This window comes from Thalassophryne amazonica, chromosome 2 (assembly GCF_902500255.1).
Source record: "Thalassophryne amazonica chromosome 2, fThaAma1.1, whole genome shotgun sequence".
In the NCBI taxonomy this organism is placed as follows: Eukaryota; Metazoa; Chordata; class Actinopteri; order Batrachoidiformes; family Batrachoididae; genus Thalassophryne; species Thalassophryne amazonica.
The window spans coordinates 120,374,258-120,394,506 of NC_047104.1; positions in this window are offsets into that span (position 1 = coordinate 120,374,258).

Sequence of the window (20,249 nt, forward strand, 5' to 3'; positions counted from 1 at the left end):
TCCTTTTGCAGAAATAAAAGCCTCTAAATGCTTCCTAGCTTCCAATGAGAGTCTGGATTGTGGTTGAAGGTATTTTAGACCATTCTTTACAAAACATCTAAGGTTTGTTGGTTTCTGAGCATGGACAGCCAGCTATAAATCACACCACAGATTTTCAATAATATTCAGGTCTGGGGACTGAGATGGCCATTCCAGAATGTTGTACTTGTTCCTCTGCATGAATGCCTTAGTAGATTTGGAGCAATGTTTAGGGTCGTTGTCTTGTTGAAAGATCCAGCCACGGCACAACTTCAACTTTCTCACTGATTCATAAACATTGTTCTCAAGAATCTGCTGATATTGACTGGAATCGATGTGTCCCTCAACTTTAACAAGATTCCCAGTACCTGCACTGGCTACACAGCCTCAGAGCATGATGGAACCACCTCCAAATTTTACTGTAGGTAGCAAGTGTTTTTCTTGGAATGCTGTGTTCTTTTTCAGCCATGCATACCACCCCTTGTTATGTCCAAATAACTCAATTTTAGTTTAATCAGTCCACAGCACCTTATTCCAAAATGAAGCTATCAGGTGTGGCACAAACTGTATGGACACAACTGCAAACTCACACGACTGATAGAGTTCAAAAAGGTGTTTAATTGGTTCAACAGGCACGTGGTTGGTACAACTGTGGTCCAGCAGTGTAGCAGAGGTAGCAGACAGGCGAGAGACTGAGGCGGAGTCAAAAAACAGACACAGGTCAAAATAAACAGTGTTAGAGCTATCAGAGGCGAGACTAACTCGAGGTCAAAAACAAGGTCAAAATACTGATAAGCAGGACAAAATTAGACATGGGATGGAGGCTGGAAAGTGACATGAAATCAACAATCTGGCAGTGAGTAGTGAGACTGTGAGAGTATTAATAGGGAGGAGACTAATGTCAAGGTATCAAGGTAATGTGAAGCAGGTGTGTGGAAGGCTCTGGAAAGGGGTGTGGTTTTGTGATTCACAGAAGTGGGAAGAGAGGCAAGAGTGTACGAGAGGGCAAACAAAGTGGTGCAAAGTAAGGCCGGGTTCACACGGCAGGATAATTAGGCCGATATCGGACCTGATCTTCTCCTTCCGACAATTAAGGACGCCCCGACAATCGTGATAATGCTAAAGATAATCTTATCAGATATTCCTCCCGTGTGTGGTGTGTTAAGAGCGCTCTGATCTGCTCGGAAGGGCATCAGGAGCATTCCAATCGCAAATCTGGGATATTCAACATGTTGGATTTTTTTGGCCCGATATCGCAGCGTGTGTTGTGTCCTCCGATCACAAACGAGCACGCAGCCTGCTGAATGTGACATGCAGCCAATCAGAAAGTGAGATGACGAACGTACGGAGCTGAAAATAAAATCAAAACAGCTGTTCTGGCTTACCAGAAAGTCCGGTGGTCGCGCTGTCACCACTCCTTTAAAGAACACCTTTTCTTTTTCTTTTTGTATCGTTTTTTCCCTCTGTTGTAAATAGTCCACAAAGTACCTCCGTTTCTTTACTCTGAAGTCATGTTTAATCTCGAGAGATTTTGCGAGATTTCCTGTCTGAACTGTAAATGTTCGTGTGTGAAATCTGTTTGTGTGTGGTGGTGTTCTTACCATGTGGCTGCACACCACACACTGCACGACCAAACCTGTTAGATCCATGATTTTTTATCTTCATGTGTGTGGTCTCTCAGGTTTTGGAAACCTACAGATAATTTTAAAATCCTGTCGTGTGAACCAGGCTTAAGAGGAGTGACAGAAAAACTAACTGAAAACTGTGAAGTGCTCAAGACAAACAAATAATTAAGGTGAGCAAAACTAAAGGAGCAAAACTAAGAAATACTGTGACTAGTCTAGGAAAAGGGAAAAAAAAACAAGAAACCTAATATAAAACCAAACTAGTACGGAACTGTTACTGACAGACATAAACGTGAATTGAACTGGTATAAAAGAGAATAACAAACCCAGTGACTACAGAATAATGCAATAAATAGAACAAGATAACTGATAAACAGAAAATGCAATAAATAACAAATGGAACATAATCAGATAAGCAACACTGAAGATAAATAATAACAAAACCCTGTGACTAAAGCATAAAATAATAAATGTGATAGATAACAGAATGAAACTAAGACTAAAGCAACATAAGGGACCAAAAGTGAAAGCAAATAATAAACAAAGCAAAACTAAATATGTGGCAAAGAAAAGATACACAGAGACTAAAAGAAACAAAACCAATCATAACTGAAGCATGACCATGGCAACCTGACATAATATAAATAAAACACAGAAGATTCAGAACATGGAGCACCCAAACCTAGGACATGAACACATCATGGGCAGGAGCATGACAGTAGCTGGCTTGTCCAAATGTGCTTTAGCATACCTCAAGCGACTGTTTGTGGCATGTATGCAGAAAAGGCTTCCTCTGCATTACAGCATGATACAGCATCTCTGTGCAAAGTGCGCTGTATAGTTGAACGATGCACAGAGACACTATCTGCAGCAAGCTCATGTTGTAGGTCTTTGGAACAGGTCTGTGGGTTGACTATGATTGTTCTCACCATCCTTTGCTTCAGCTTATCTGATATTTTTCTTGGCCTGCCACTTCGGGCCTTAACTAGTACTGTGCCTGCGGTCTTCCATTTCCTCACTATGTTCCTCACAGTGGAAACTGACAGCTGAAATCTCTGAGATAGCTTTTTGTATCCTTCCCCTAAACCAGGGGTGGGCAATGAGGGCCGAGACACTGCAGGATTTCCTTGCAACCAATCACCTCAGCAGGTGGGTTGCTGATGAGCTTCTCCCTTGAACATAACCACCTGGTTGTCAATGAAATCACCTGCTGAAACACCTGAACATTAATGAAATCACCTGCTGAGGTGATTGGTAGCAAGGAAAACCTGCAGTGCTTTGGCCCTTCATGGCACATGATTGCCCACCCCTGCCCTAAACCATGATGTTGAACAGTCTTTGTTTTCAGGTCATTTGAAAGTTGTTTAGAGGCTCCCATGTTGCCACTCATTAGAAGAGATGCAAAGAGGGGAAACATTTGTAAATGGCCACCTTAAATACCCTTTCTCATGATTAGATTCACCTGTGTAAGGAAGTCAAGGGTCAATGAGCTTACCAAACCAATTTTGTGTTCTAATAATTAGTGCTAAATGTATTCAAATCAAGAAAATGACAAGGGTGCCGAAATTGATGCACCTGCCTAATTTTGTTTAAATAATTATTGCATATGTTCTGTAAATACTAGAAACTTAATTTCACTTCTCAAATATCAGTGTGTTCATCTGCTATATGATATATTTAACTGAAATTTCTGATCCAGACAACCAGTGATTTATAAAGGAAAATCATGCAAATTATCAGGGGTGCCCAAACTTTTGCATACAACTGTATCTTCCTCAAACTCAAACTGAAAGCAATTCTCTAAAACCTTGTATAAATTCATTAAGAATCTAAAATAATGGGTTACATAAGCAATGGAACATTTTGGTAAATCATAAGTTTCATTGCCAAGTCAAGGGATGGAAACATGGTACATAGACTGCATTTATGTGGCGCATCTCCAAATGATAAATGATCAATGGTAGCAACTATGTTCAAGACAAAAATATAAGAAGCTTGGGACCATACAGATGTTCAATCCATGAGGCAGGAAGCCCAAATTAACACCCACTCCAGGAAGTCACTGAAAGCTTGGATTTTAGACCCCGTTCAGACTGGGGTTTGCAATCCAGCCAGATAGCATTCAGGCTTGGTTTTTCAAATCTGATTCATCCTACTAGGCTGTGTTCAGACTGAGGTTTGCAACCCAGCTCGAGTCACATCCTACACCAGACTAAAAAGGGTTCTGTGCTATTTTTCACAGAAAATAACCTGGAAATGAATACCTAACGATAAATTGAAAATTTGATCCCAAAGACTTCTCTGACTCAAGCCTAATTCCTTGACATTGTAATAAAATTCTGACTTTCCTGGCTTTCCACAACGTGTCACCATGCAGATTCCATTTTGAGTATATCCATAAATACCAATCAAAAGATTATTGAATGTCAACACAACGAGCCTATTACCTGTGATTCAGGCTGAATCTAAGATGATTTGCAAGAAAAATGGAAACAGACATGCAGTTTTTAGGGGCAGATCCAGGGGGTGTGTGACTCCCCCTTTCATCACATTCAACATTGTTAAATTACAAATTCAAATGAATAAAAATCAGGGTATAAAGTGTATTTTTGCTGTATTTTATGGTGAAATATGCACCAAAATACAGGAAATGGTACCTAAATATTCAAATATAGGGACCATTCATTCACAAATGTATGCCCCCTCCACCCCCTTACAAAATCTTGGATCTGGATTTTCAGAGTGACTTTTGATGTACAGGAACAGACTACAGATTTTTAATGTCATGTCATATCATGTGGATGTGGATTTTCTTTTTTTTTTAAGTTTATCTAGCTCTTATTTTGCACAGATATGGATTTTGTGGGGGAAAACTGCATGAGGAAAAACTTCTCCGTACACAACAAACTTTCCAGTTTTCTGACAGTGACATCTGAACAAGTACGGGTGTGTGCGTGCATGTTTCTATGTGGCGATAAGGCGTCACACAGAGAAACTGCTTTACTGAGGCTTTATGAGAGAAGCCGCAGGGTGCACAGACGTAATTTGACGTCACGGTCCTGAGCTCATCCTACACACACGTGCAAATTCAAGCCATGCACACTGGCTTCCAGTGGTGGTGGGGAATGGGGGAAAAGCTGTTTCGAACCTCATTTCTGGAAAAGACCACATCACAGAACAGCACTCAGGGTCTTGTTTTTGGGTGGCTACTGGTGCGGTGCTGAGGGATTGTCCACTGTGTCTGAAGTCAGAGTCTGTCAAAATTGTAGACACCACTGAGATTTGTTCTCCATCATATGCTTAACCTTATTTAATTTAACCTTCTTTAATTACGTAACTCCCATTCAGTATATAGTATTATATAACGGATGAGTGGATCCTTGTCATTTGATTGGTGCTTTGTATGTCACGTGACATGGATTATTCATTCCATTTAGCTTGCAATTTGGTTCCATACGTTTTGTACCATTCCACGCTGCTAACCCCGCCCACACACACACACACACACACACACACACACACACACACACACACACACACACACACACACACACACACACACACTAGTGGGGGCGGGGTTTAGCTAAACATGGCAGGGTTTGTTTTGCTGATGAACAAAGTGAACAAGCTAATTGGACTAACGAGCTAACACACACGCACACACACACACACACACACAAAACAAATCCACTGCTCTGTAAGCATGAAAAGTTGGACAAATTTCTGATGTGATTTTTCGCTGGAGTTCGGAAGTACACAAAGTCTTTTTTTGTTTGTTTGTTTTTTGGAAGTACACAAAGTCAGTGCACGGCATCATGGACTACATCGTCAGAATTACTGCTGGACTCCTACTTAAAGTTCGTGTTGGAGTCAAAGCAGCAATCATGCACCAAAATGTAAGCTCCTTTTCTGTTTAAAGTTAATATGAGCAAAGTGCCACTCATGGTACGGGGCGTCCTTAACAGGAAGTACCAATTTTCAAATCCACAGTAAAACAGGAAATGTTCAAATGTCAAACACTTCCTGGATTGACAGATGAGATCCCATGGAATCTCGCAGGAACTCAGTGGCAAGCTCACACTCAAACAGGAAGTGCCAATTTATCAGTCACAGTGAAACAGGAAATGTTCAAATGTCAAACACTTCCTGGCATGGGTGGAGCCAGAGCAGAGGCTGGGGTTTCACTGGACTTTCCTGAAATCTGATTGGACACAGATGATTGACATGTCGCAGCACCACACATCTGGTTGAAAGAGCTGCATTTTCAAAGCAGTCACATTGACTGCTAGGTTCCTCCTGTCCAGTAGTTTGTGATGTGTACCACAAAAACTTCTAATCCACCTTAGAAGAAGAAAAATGTTTGCTCCAGATTTGAACTATGGACTTCTAATCACACCAAATTTATATTGGTGAGTAAACAATTGTATTTTATGACAGAAATGAGGTCCAGGTTGTTAAAAGCAGTATTTCTCCTTTAATTCGGGTTGACTTATGTACACGTTTAAACTAACAGACAGCAGCTGGTTCATGTTGGCTTATTAGTGCAGCAGATAACTGAAACAATCCTTCAAATGGTGATACGAGGTCTGTTAGAAAACTATCCGACCTTTTTATTTTTTGCAAAAACTATATGGATTTGAATCATGTGCGCTTGCATCAGCCAAGCTTGAACCTTCGTGATGCGTGAGTTTTTTCACGCCTGCGGTGTGGTCACGCTGTCTCCACTCCTTTAAAGAACGCCTTTTCCTTTTCTTCCTGTATTGTTTTTTCCCCCTCTGTTTTAAATAGTCCACAAAGTATCTCCGTTTGTTTACTCTGAAGTCATGTTTAATCTCGAGAGATTTTGCAAGATTTTCTGTCTGAGTTGGGAATGTTCGTGTATGAAATCTGTTCATGTGTGTTGTTGTCCTTACTGTGTGACTGAACACCACACACTGGACGACCAACACTGTTAGAGCTATGATTTTTTATCTTCAGGTTTTGGAAACCTAAAGATAATTTTAAAATCCTGTCGTGTGAACCAGGCTTAAGCGGCTCAAGAATACATGACAATTTATATGACAATATTGAGATACGATAATTTGGCCATATTGTACAGCCCTACTGTCAACTCGCTGAAAACTTTGAATATCAATTTACATCTACCATAAAAGAATGCTTAAAGTGGCAGGGGGTTAAGAGGGCTGTAATTGGGGGGTCAGCTGAAAAGCAATAAAGAAAAATGCTTAAAAAGGTGGGGAGTATAGGGGGCAGAGCCCCCCCCAGAAGCTGAAAGGTTTTAGTCATGCTTATGCTCCCAAGAACAATTTTACTGAAAAAGTCTGAAGGACCTAAAGGACATGGTTATGTGGTGAGGAGCTTTTCCAGGCATGTGAGAGGCAAAGAAACAGAAATGCTTAAAAAGGCGGGGGGGGGATCTAGGGGCGGGGGTGGAGCCCCCCAGCAGCTGAAAGGTTTTTGCCATGCTAATGCTCCCTTGAAGCATTTACTCAAAATAAATTCTGAAGGACCTAAATGACATGGTGAGATGCTGATGAGCTTCGCTCATTCATGTCCGTGACATATGCATATTATAATATCAAATGACAAGGATCTATTTTAGCCGTTATATAAAACAAATAATGGATGTTTTTACATTCTTTCAATGGAACAATTATTTAATTTGGTGAAAGCTGGAATGTTCCATTCAACGAGGCTCGCTGAATGGAACATTCCAGCTTTCACCTCATGAAATATTTGTACCATTGAACTCATAAACATGCATTATTTGTATAATATACACTGATTATAGTAATCTCCTATGTTCCATATATAGTAAAACTCACCTAAACCATCACCGTATAAACTGGATACTCGCACTCACCAGACGAAATCAAAAGTCCCAGTGTTTTTGTATGCTTTTCCATGGAATAAACACCATATATACTGGATTTTGTATGACAGATTTTCACTCATATGGGACATAAATCAATAGATAGAAGCATAAATCAGGCTTTAGCATTTCACGGTACTACTCCGCAGTGGAATTACAAAAAAGAGTGACTCGACCAAATGTAATCCTTTTAATGCACATAATGTCCCACGTTTATTCAAGTCAGGCGTTAACTTTTTTTCAGACGGAGTTTTGATCCGGCCATTAAATGAGGCAAGTCCCGATTCAAGATCAGGCATTTAATGAAGGAAATACATAAGCCTAATTTGTGCTGGGGATTCCACGTAGATCGTTCGGTGCCTCCTGACTGTAACTTATCCGTTACATACATATAGCAGATTTTGTCTGTTTTATACATATAGCGGATTTCGATTGTAACGGACAAAATTCGCTGGTTCACCTGAATCCATTATATGTGAGTTTGACTGTATTTTGATGTGTATTCTCTATTCTCCCTGACAGACTCTTACTTGTCAACCTGCAAACAAATCATGCTGATACAGCCATGGTTTAATATGAATGTCTGGCTGATGGTGCCTTCTGTGCAGTCATCTGCTATCCAAACATCCCTTTTCAGAATGTCTGTGCTGTAAAACCAGCTGTGTCAGGGAGAGGAGTGCACAGACTGCTGTCAAAAAAAGAACGTCTTTCACATTAATTCATGAGCCGGTACTAGTAATAGGTGGTAAGTGGCAGCAGTTACACTGACAGATATGATGTGACAGTGTGGGCGAGGACATGATGAGCAAGACAACATGTCTCAATTTATCTCATTTAACACCAATCATGATAATTATAACTTGTAAATAGACAAGAGGTGACAGGAGCATACCTTTACATGCACTAAGGAAATTCATACAAGAAATCCAGGTTTTATACATCAGAAAAGTTTTTTTTTTATCTCCGCCAAGGAGGTTATGTTTTCGGTCGTGTCCGTTTGTTGGTTGGTTGGTTGGTTTGTTAGCAGGATTACTCAAAAAATCCTCAACGGATTTCAATGAAATTTTTACCAGGGGTGTATCTTGGCCTAACTTAGAAATCATTAAATTTTGGTAATGATCTGGAACACGATCCGGATCCAGTAATTTTTTTAAGGATTCTTTATCATTGCAGGATAGGGCCAATTTTAACATTTTTACATGTAACTTCATGAAGACGGGTCACAAAGGCTGAATAAAAATTAAGTTACGACACAATAATTTAGCATTTGTTTCTCCTCATTGAATAAAATTATTAGAAAATAAAAAAACTTGTGTAGTTCATGCAGTTTCTCTTTTATAAATACATTTGCTGAAGATCTCAGGGTTTAACCACTGAATCTGAAACATGACGATAGATGCGTGAAACAACGTGGAATAAGTCTCTTTGCCAAAGGGTGTTCCATGTGATGTCAGTGACCCTAGGGCCTTGGCGGAGGTTTGTGCTCTCCAAGTGCTTCTAGTTTTAAAGAATGCATTTTTAAATTGTATTTGAGTTTTTGAGCTTTATTAAACCATTAACAGCTGGCAGCACATACAGTTGATCATTTGTTCACTCATTCATTGTCTACCACCTACGTGGGTCTGGCAGTAGACCAAGCAGCTCTTCCCACACTTCCCTATCCTCTGCTCAGTCTGCCTACAGTCAATCAGTAATACTTAATATGTCGTGGTGGGCAGAGCTAACGTAAAATTTAGATTTGATATCTGGTAACTGAAAGGTTACTGGATATTTGATGATATTTGAAGTCAGAAGATGTTTGATAACCACTAAGCACTATCTATATGATATGAAATAAGTGTTTGCTTGTGGGTTTATTTTTGTTCTAAAACCTGAAAAAAGACCCAAAGAGCTGAAATTTTAAAATGTTGGAACACAGAGGTTCCCAAAAGGATTTAGCATGCCAAGATCAGACAATGATTAAAATGAAAATAATTCAATGAATAAATTAAATTAAACAGTCACCATTCAAAATACAGTTTATTCATAGTGCATAAATTATTAAACAAAAAAGAAATATTAAGAAATAAATGTACACATGATATTATGAAATAATTTTATTTAGTTTAATTTGAGCTCATGCTCAATCCTCAAGGTGATGCATGTTGCTTTTGTGTGATGTATTAGTTTCCCTTATTGGATTAGTGTATAAGCTCTAACAGTGTATGATTTTAAGGTGTACAGATGTTTTTGTCCATTAAACGTTATTTAAAAAGTTAGCTGACTTTCTTATTTGCAGTGGTGATGGACAAGTTGACGGATGACATTCTGATCTGTAGTGAGAGTAGAGAGCAAGTTGAGTCTAGTCTGGAGAGGTGGAGATATGCTTTGGACAGAAGGGGAATGAAAGTCAGTAGAAGCAAGACTGAGTACATATGTGTGAATGAGAGGGAGCCCAGTGGAATAGTGAAGTTACAAGGAGTAGAAGTGGTGAAAGTAGATGAGTTTAAATATTTTGGGTCAACTGTTCAAAGTAATGGAGAGTGTGGTAAAGAGGTGAAGAAGAGAGTGCAGGCAGGGTGGAGTATGGTGGTATGAGTGATTTGTGACCGAAGAATATCAGCAAGAGTGAAGGGGAAAGTTTACAAGACCAGCTATGTTGTACGGCTTAGAGACAGTGGCACTAACAAAAAGAAAGGAAGCAGAGTTGGAGGTGGCAGAGCTGAAGATGTTGAGATTCTCTTTGGGAGTGACAAGAATGGACAAGATTAGGAATGAACATATAGAGGGACAGCTCAGGTGGGACGGTTTGGAGACAAAGTCAGAGAGGCGAGATTGAGATGGTTTGGACATGTGCAGAGGAGGGACCCAGGGTATATAGGGAGAAGGATGCTGAGGATGGAGCCACCAGGCAGGAGGAGAAGAGGGAGACCAAAGAGGAGGTTCATGGATGTGCTGAGAGAGGACATGCAGGTGGTTGGTGTGATACAGAGGAAGATACAGAGGACAGGGTGAGATGGAAACGATTGATCTGCTGTGGCGACCCCTAACGGGAACAGCTGAAAGACAAAGAAGAAGCTGACATATAGTTGTCATGTTTCACAGTTTGGTGTTTAGCTAGTTTCTGATCTTTGGGTTTCTATTGCTTGTATTATCTCCCATGTATTGTATTTGTAGTGTTCACTTGAAATTCTCCAGTGTTTTTCTCTGTTAGTTATTCCTTGTGCTTTAATTGAGACATCTGCTCTGTGCATGTTTTCCGTGCCTTGTTGTTACTTCTTGTTAACAGGGCCTTCTGGTTTCATGTGCACTCTGACTTCCCCGTTATTTGTTTCAAGCACAATTTAACCATCAAAAATTCCTTCACTCCCACGTCAGATTGTCTTGAATTATATCTGCACTGTTGTATTTTTCCTGTCGTGTTTGTCTCACAGTTGCCCCCTTACATAACACTGTTTCTGAGTTCCCTGAGTGTTTTCTCCCATGTTTTTCTCACAGTTGTTGACCAACACTGCCTCTGCATGTTTCTTGGATTTTGCCTGTTGTCTCTGGTTCTTCCACATCAGCAATGATTTCCGACTGTAGTTTGACGCTCTGCCTGTTTAGTTGGATTACTTGCTTGCTGTTTCCCACATGGACACTTTCACCTGATGGACTGCCTTCCTGTGTACTGAAAACCTGCCTGTATCTTTAACTTTCTTCCTTGTTTATTCCCTCCCAGCTAACACTTCTGGACTTCCTGTGCTGTGCTTTGTGAATGATCCAGTTGTTGCTTGGAAAAAAACCTCCATGCAATACCAGCAATAAAAATGGTCTATGGTCCAGGCTTTACAAATTTAGCTGAACTATACTTAGTGGAAATTAATTGGTCCAATAATCATTTCTCAAAATCAGTGGAAAAGTTCATTTGCTAATGACAAAAATTAGCTTGACAAATTAGCTGTTAGCTAAACTAAGCCCACCACAGACAATAAGGCTTCTCAGTTTGGAATGACATCAAGACAGAATTATGTATAGTATGTCCGGAAAGTATTCACAGCACTTCACTTTTTCCACATTTTTTTTTATGTTAGACATATTCCAAAATGGATGAAATTCATTTTTTTCCACAAAATTCTACACACAATACCCCATAATGACAATGTTAAAAATGTTTTTTTTTTTTGAGATTTTTGCAAATTTCTTAAAACTAAAAATACATAAATAAATAAAACAAACAAACAAACAAACCTAAAAACATCGCATCTTCATAAGTATTCACAGCCTTTATCATGAAGGATTTATGGATGGTCTGGGATCCTGGCAACATTTTCCAGCTCTGAGTGTTGGGTCCCTGCTTGTTTCCAGCGTTACCGTGGTACGGTTCCTCCCATCCAGTAGATGGCAGTGTTCTATGCATTTTTACCCAGTCTTCTGTGCTTTTTGACCAAAAACCCAAAACCTGACTACAAATATAGAAGCTATCATCTTAAAAGCTCAGCTTTGGTGGACAGGACATGTCATCAGGATAGATGACTATATAATCCCCAAGCAGTTTTTTTATGACAAACTTTGTCTAAGCAAAAGAAACTGAGGAAGGCTGAAAAACGGTTCAAAGACTGCATCATGGCCAACATTATGCATGCTGGCATTCCCCTAAATCAGCTGGAGAAGAGTGTGCAGGACCAGTCTGGCTGGCACAGTCTAACAAAACTTTGAAGCAACTCGATGCAACAGTGCCAAGGCCAGAGAGAGGAAGAAATCAGCTGCAGCAGCACCCACTGAGCCTGGCCGGTTCACCTGCCATCACTGCAGAAGAACCTGTAGAATCTGCAGCCATCTGAGAACCCATGACAGTAACTGAGGAGAGGCACATGATCATCATGGTCATCATGGTCATCGGAACCAACCAAGAGAGAATGTACAAACAACCAAAAAACAAAACATGTAACATGCTGTAGAGTAAATTCATCCTAACTGGAATGACAAGAGATGTCATCCAATTCATAAACATTTAATGAAAAAAGTTTGCATTTGTCTCATAGTGCTAAAGTGGTTGATGGCAGCTCTCTGCTGCTCACAGATTACAGCTATTGTATAAAGAATTGAGGTATTTTCAAAATCCAAACTTGTACCAAACCATGATGGCTAAACCATGGTGTGAACCAAACCTTGACTTCTGTGTACCTTGACACCCCTAATACATGCACACGAGCACACATGACAATAATAAATTGTAGAGGACCCAAAAACACGTAGCTTGTGTTACCATTATCATCCCACAAATGTAAAATAGTTGCATATGAGTGAAATTGTAGTTTCTCGCATAGAAACCTGTGCTGTTGTCCTTGTAGCCCTGAGGTACGAAATGCCAGATACAATTATTTTAAACAAGCACATCTTCAGTCCCACAACACAAATTTAGTAGGCGGTACTCTGCAAACTCACCCACTTTGTGTCGTCAAGACGAACGGAGGCACGTCCTCATGTCAGTAAAATACACACCATCAACAGCAAACTTAATTTAAACTTCATTAGCATTAACACATGCAATTAGACAAGGTGGCACCACCACTGGGCAAACTAATTTGTAGGGAAGTCCACAATTAAGAACTTATTCCCATTTGCATTCAAACGTGATTAAACAACCACTGACCGCACACTTACTGAAAGTCTGCAGTGTAAACCTACAATGCAAGACAAGAATCAGTGAATTGATGAAATAAAATGAATAGTAATGAAAGAATTCAAAAAAGACAAACAAAACGCTTGTGGTTCCATTGAAGAACAGACATAAATACCACTATCTTGAGGTTACGTATGTAGCACACATCTAAAATACGTGGCTCAAATACATTTAGGATGTGGCTGAGTGCACATTGCTATCTAGAAGGTGCATATTCTGAGCACAAACCTGAGCCCTAGTCACAAAGGGCTGCATTAATATTCACCGTTATTCAAGAGCATGTTCTGGGTGTTTTGTAGACATATTTTAACATCAACCATCCACAGTGATACCTGTCCTGTGGATACTCCTTAAACAGGACTGTGCAAGGTGCACAATGCTGTGGTATAGAAAATACTCTACACAAATGTGTGGAGAGGATTTATGATGAGGAAACAGATCTACACAGACAAGGACAGCAAGGTGTAGGGGAAAAAACAACAACTGAGGCATAATGCTGGAAATGGCCATGACAATTGGGTTACACCCCTATTCCACAGAGTATCGTTCCTTCCGTTTCTTCACGAATAGCAAATCGAGGTGCATTTTGAAGCATCAGAGTAACTTATTGATCTATGTTTTGTCAGTCTTGAACAAACTTGCTACAACCCCTGGAAAAAATTATGGAATCACCGGCCTCGGAGGATGTTCATTCAGTTGTTTAATTTTGTAGACAAAAAGCAGATCACAGACATGACACAAAACTAAAGTCATTTCAAATGGCAACTTTCTGGCTTTAAGAAACACTATAAGAAATCAAGAAAAAAAATTGTGGCAGTCAGTAACGGTTACTTTTTTAGACCAAGCAGAGGGAAAAAAATATGGACTCACTCAATTCTGAGGAATAAATTATGGAATCACCCTATAAATTTCCATCCCCAAAACTAACACCTGCATTAAATCAGATCTGCTCGTTAGTCTGCATCTAAAAAAGAGTGATCACAGCTTGGAGAGCTGTTGCACCAAGTGGACTGACATGAATCATGGCTCCAACACGAGAGATGTCAAATGAAACAAAGGAGAGGATTATCAAACTCTTAAAAGAGGGTAAATCATCACGCAATGTTGCAAAAGATGTTGGTTGGAAAAGCAATCGTGGACTGTGGATGACTGGATGAAAGTCATATTCAGTGATGAATCTCGAATCTGCATTGGGCAAGGTGATGATGCTGGAACTTTTGTTTGGTGCCTTTCCAATGAGATTTATAAAGATGACTGCCTGAAGAGAACATGTAAATTTCCACAGTCATTGATGATATGGGGCTGCATGTCAGGTAAAGGCACTGGGGAGATGGCTGTCATTACATCATCAATAAATGCACAAGTTTACATTGATATTTTGGACACTTTTCTTATCCCATCAATTGAAAGGATGTTTGGGGATGATGAAATCATTTTTCAAGATGATAATGCATCTTGCCATAGAGCAAAAACTGTGAAAACATTCCTTGCAAAAAGACACATAGGATCAATGTCAAGGCCTGGAAATAGTCAGGATTTTAATCCAATTGAAAATCTTTGGTGGAAGTTGAAGAAAATGGTCCATGACAAGGCTCCAACCTGCAAAGCTGATCTGGCAACAGCAATCAGAGAAAGTTGGAGCCAGATTGATGAAGAGTACTGTTTGTCACTCATTAAGTCCATGCCTCAGAGACTGCAAGCTGTTATAAAAGCCAGAGGTGGTGCAACAAAATACTATTGATGTGTTGGAGCGTTCTTTTGTTTTTCATGATTCCATAATTTTTGCCTCAGAATTGAGTGATTCCATATTTTTTCCCTCTGCTTGGTCTAAAAAAGTAACCGTTACTGACTGATTTCTTATAGTGTTTCTTAAAGCCAGAAAGTTGCCATTTGAAATTACTTTAGTTTTGTGTCATGTCTGTGATCTGCTTTTTTTCTACAAAATTAAACAACTGAATGAACATCCTCCGAGGCCGGTGATTCCATAATTTTTGCCAGGGGTTGTACATGCGGTAGTTACGGCCATCATCGGCACGAGTTTCGAAATCAGCATGAAATTTTTGAACAGCTTGAAAATTTGCAATAAAGTGGAGTGCCGAATAGTATGAAGGTTGTTCCCTCTCTATTCAAGAGCATATGAATGTTACTTCCTCTGTTTATCAAAGAGCATGGTCTTTCACTTTGAGAGCAGGATTTATTCATTTTTCTTGTTCTCTAAGACCCAGCATGCATGTCCTCCTCATTCAGATCGACTTCTTCTTCTTCTGCTTGCTTTCATGCCTGGCATCCAGATTAATGTTGCATTACTGCCACCTTCTGCTCCAGAGTGTGGCTCAGACAGCACTTCATGTAGATCAGGATACAGAAGCATCTTGCCACATGTGCAGATGGTGCCATCTTATGGCTGTAGATGATAATGCAGTATATTTCTGATGTAAGTCACTTTAAAACATAAAATGCAAGACCAACCAAACAAGTAAAAAAAGTGTGACTTATCTGAAAAATCTGGAATTATTTATGTGGTGTTTATATTTAAAAAGGTACGAGCCCACGGGTGGAATTGAATAATCACTAAGCCAGCAATAACTGATTTTTGCCAAAGTGAGGATCTGAAGACCTATTGTTAGAAAACTATCAAATATATTATCATGAAGAACCTAGAAATGTTCACAACTGCTGTTTCAAGAATGTGGAGGCACTTGAACAGCAAAACACTTTTTTTTGACCAGGTAGTCCCGTTGAGATCAAGACCTCTTTTGCAAGGAAGACCTGGGCAGTTACAAAGTCTCCAATTCACCTAACCTGCATGTCTTGACCATTATGGTTCTGGTGCTGTTAGATCTTAGTGCTGCATTTGATACAGTGGATCATCATATTCTACTTGATAGGCTGGAAAAGGATTACTGGGAATGTCCTTGCATGGTTGACTTCATACCTGACCAGTCGTTCTCACTGTGCTTTGTACAATAACACTACCTCTAACCTTAGTGACATGAAATTTGGGGCTCCACAGGGGTCCGTCTTAGGCCCCCTGCTTTTCTCCCTTTATATAGCATCTCTTGGGCACATATTGCAGCATTTTGGGATTACTTTTCATTGCTATCCTGATGATACTCAGTTATACATGCCGATAACTGCTGATAATCTCATCCACATAAAATCCTTAGACGATTGCCTTGCATCAGTGAAGCTGGATGTCCAGCAATTTCCGACTTTTAAACTCTGATAAGACTGAAATGATTGTTCTGTATTCAGTGAGACATCTGCATCGATTTGACCAGCGAATGCTTAGCCTAGGCTCGTGTGACATACATCACACTGACAAAGGGAGGAACCTTGGCGTAATTTTTGATCCTACATTGTCCTTTGACCTCCACATTAGAGATATTACGAAGACTGCTTTCTTCCACCTGCGAAATATAGTTTACTGCAGTCCAGCATTAGGGGTCTCCAATTAGTTCAAAATGCTGCTGCCAGACTTTTGACAGGAAGCAGAAAGTTTGACCACATTACACCCATTTTGGCATGTCTTCACCGGCTTCCTGTCCCTGTGAGATCAGATTTTAAGGTTCTGCTACTAACCAATAAAATTGTTCATGGACTGGCACCTCCCTACTTAGCTGACCTAATTAAACCCTACGTACCAGCCCGGGTTCTGCGTTCTCAGGGTGCAGGACTACTTTGTGTCCCTAGGGTGAATAAAAAGTCTGTGGGTCACAGAGCTTTCTCTTATCATGTCCCTGTTTTGTGGAATGATCTCCCTGCATCAATAAGACTTTGAAGTCCAGACTTAAGACACACTTATTTTCCCTTTCGTATGGCTATCATACTGGCACAGTAAGTTACTATGCTTTTTATCCTTTTAAATTCATTTTATTAGGAAACTGAGCGGGCCGTGGCCTCAACTTTATCTAAGTCTGGGTCTTTTAGTGTAGCTTAGGGCTAGTGACCGGCGATCACCAGTGGTGGGCACTGTTCAGCTAATCCTATTACCGATAATTATCAAATCTAATGTCTTTGTTAGCAGATTAGCTTTTCAGACAAGTTTAACAACCATCAGTGGACCAATTATCTTCTGATAAATTTAGTTCCTATAACTTTCAGTCCGCTAACATTTTTTTTGCTGGTAAAGTGAGTAAAGTTTAACGGTCAAAAACATTTGTAAACCCTAAAATCAAACATTTTAGTCCCTGTCATGTGTAGATCAGTGGTTTGTGGCAGACTGGCTGTCGCTTGCTGATGACATCATCATTAAGCGCAAGACATGATTGGCCGGTCAGTGCAGGGAGAATTGTGGGTAGTGTAGTTCAGGTTCACTTTGGACGTTACACTGTTACCGTCTTCTCGACACTAACAAAACTGACTAATTTTAACATTATTTTATTTAATTTCTTTGTGGCTGACCGGATAATTTAATCACCAAGACTCAGTGGGAGAGAGGAGCTCTCACGGTGCAGCCGTGTTACAGAGGGACTTTTCTTCACCGTTTTAGACACTGTTTTGGATATATAATACAGAGATAAACTGTCACTTCTAATACTGTGTTTTCCTGCTTTAGAAAGATGATGACAGTGTTTGGCTTTTTTTATTCATTCATTTTTCGTGCATTCTTTTTGTGTTTGTGATCCAGTTTGTGATCCAAGCCCCTGCAGTGGTTAAATTGAAACTGATTTAACAGAAGCCAACAGTGTAATCTGATGTGGCCGCGTCCAAAGTTATTGGTTATCTGTAATAAAGATACATTTTTTAGCAGTTTATCAGTTTAGCATCATAAAAGATAACTTTTCAGTTATCGGATTAATGGTTATCGAAGCTACACGGACAGCTAACTTTTTGGTTAGTTGTATCCACCACTGGCGATAACCTTAGTATGTCTTCTGTTTTTCGTCACTTAATGCTGACAAATTATGCTGTATTTTTTGTCTTTTTGATGTCTGATTCTGTTTTTTTCTCTCTGTTTGAGGTGTTTGAGGCTCCATCCACAGATGGGTGTGGTGTCTTCTTCTGCAGGCCTCCCATCCTGTGCACAGGCAAAATTTCTCTGTATTCATTTTGTAAATTGTTTTGTCAATTGTGTCGGGAGCATAGCCCAAGCAGAAGGTCACCCCTTTGAGTCTGGTCTGCTTGAGGTTTCTTCCTCAAATCATCAGAGGGAGTTTTTCCTTACCACTGTCAACTGTGTGCTTGCTCTGGCGGTTGGTAAGGTTAGACCTTACTTGTATGAAGCACCTTGAGGCAACTTTGTTGTGATTTGGCGCTATATAAATGAAATTAAATGTCTTTAAATGTTGGAGGAAACCCACTGAAACACGAGGACAACATGCAAACGCCACACAGAAAGGCCACAGGTGGGAATTTAACCCATGACCTTCTTGCTGTGAGGCAACAGTGTGAACCACAAAGCTGCTGTGCTGCTAGACTTGACCAGCCACCGTCTAAATGTGAATAATTAAATGTTTCTCCCATTTCTTGTAAGTTTGTTTTATTGTACAGTTGTTTACATGCATAGAACAGAGACAGCAATTTCAGCATACAAGCTTGGTCATGTTCAAACATGTTCAGCATGGAGTTTATCATAGTTTTCAGCTTCATGGTGGAGTGGAACAGAAAATGTTTTTCACACAACAAAACAGATCAAATCTATGCTCAAGTCTCCCATGTCCCAAAGTGCTAAACCTTTGCTGAAATGTCATATTTTCTTTTTTGTAAGATAATCCTTTTCTGAGACACTCCACCATGAAGTTGTATAACTGGTGATGCAACACACACAAGTTGCACTGTGCACAGTTCCTAGTCACAGCTACAGAGTCCTATGACTCCTGCAGAGTTGTGATCGAGGCTTCCATCACTTGTCTGCTTGCACAGGCACTTGCTGTACAGCATCCTACTGTTTGTACTTTTTTCGTGATTGATGTAAACAAAGTCCAAGACGTGGTCAATGTTCATGTATACATCTCTTGCTGGATCAAAAGAAAACTGGCTGAAAAACTGATGATTTATTAAAACAATCCTTATATTTAGTTTGCTCACAGGCTTTGAACCATAGAGGGACTGTGTATAAAAACAGCTGAAATTCTGACATGGTTAAACAATATTTTTGTTAAACCCCTTTAACCTAAGCTGAATGCTGAATGACACTAGAAGCGCCTTTTAATTGTTCCATTGCAACTGTATTGTGCTGGTGCATCGAAACAAAAATTACAGTAAGTTTTGTCAGTGTCCAAATTCTTACCCAGGTAACAAAAAAAGTTCCCAGAAAACAACCACAAATGTTTCCAGAACGTTATGTAAAACATTTGCAGAACGTTCTTATGGATGGTTTTCTTGATGTCCTCTCAACGTTACTAAATACGCTATGGGAACATTACAAGAAACATTAGGATAACCGCAGGAGAACGTGATAGGTATGTTCTTGAAAGGTTATGGATGTTCCTGTGTGAATGCTCTTGAACCTTATTGTAGCATTGCATTGAAAGTTGGGGCCAAGCTTTATGTAACCTTGAGGAAATATCTGTGCAGAACTAGATTGATGATGGAAATCCTATATCATATGTTACAAATAGATTTTGCTTCCTTGTGTGGTATAAACAATCCAATGTCAGTATCTTAGTCATGTGCTCACAGAGGTTGATAAAGTCCAAGGCCACTACGTGAAATATTTGCGTGTGAATCGTGCGTGTGTTGCGCCCCCCCCCCCCCCCCCATTCACAACACAGTGGATGGGGGGATGTGTTGTGGATGAGTGGGGATAACTAAATAGCAGTAAAAATAACTAAAAAGAAATGATCACATAACAGAAATTGAGTGACACATTAGTGTGTGTGCTGGACTGACGGGGTGTGTCCACCAACAGCCACAGCTGTTGAGATCTCTGGTTCTGGACATCACAGCTGGCGAACACGTACCGTGTTTGGATGGACATGAACTTACAACTGTCTACTGTGACACGTGTGTGTCTGCTTGCTGTCCTCACGTAGACATACATAAAAACATATATATCTGTTGCGATGGGCTGCAGCAAGTGAGCGCACAGCGTGCACATTGACAGGCTACCCCAGGTGAAATGGACTGTCAGATCATAACATGCACA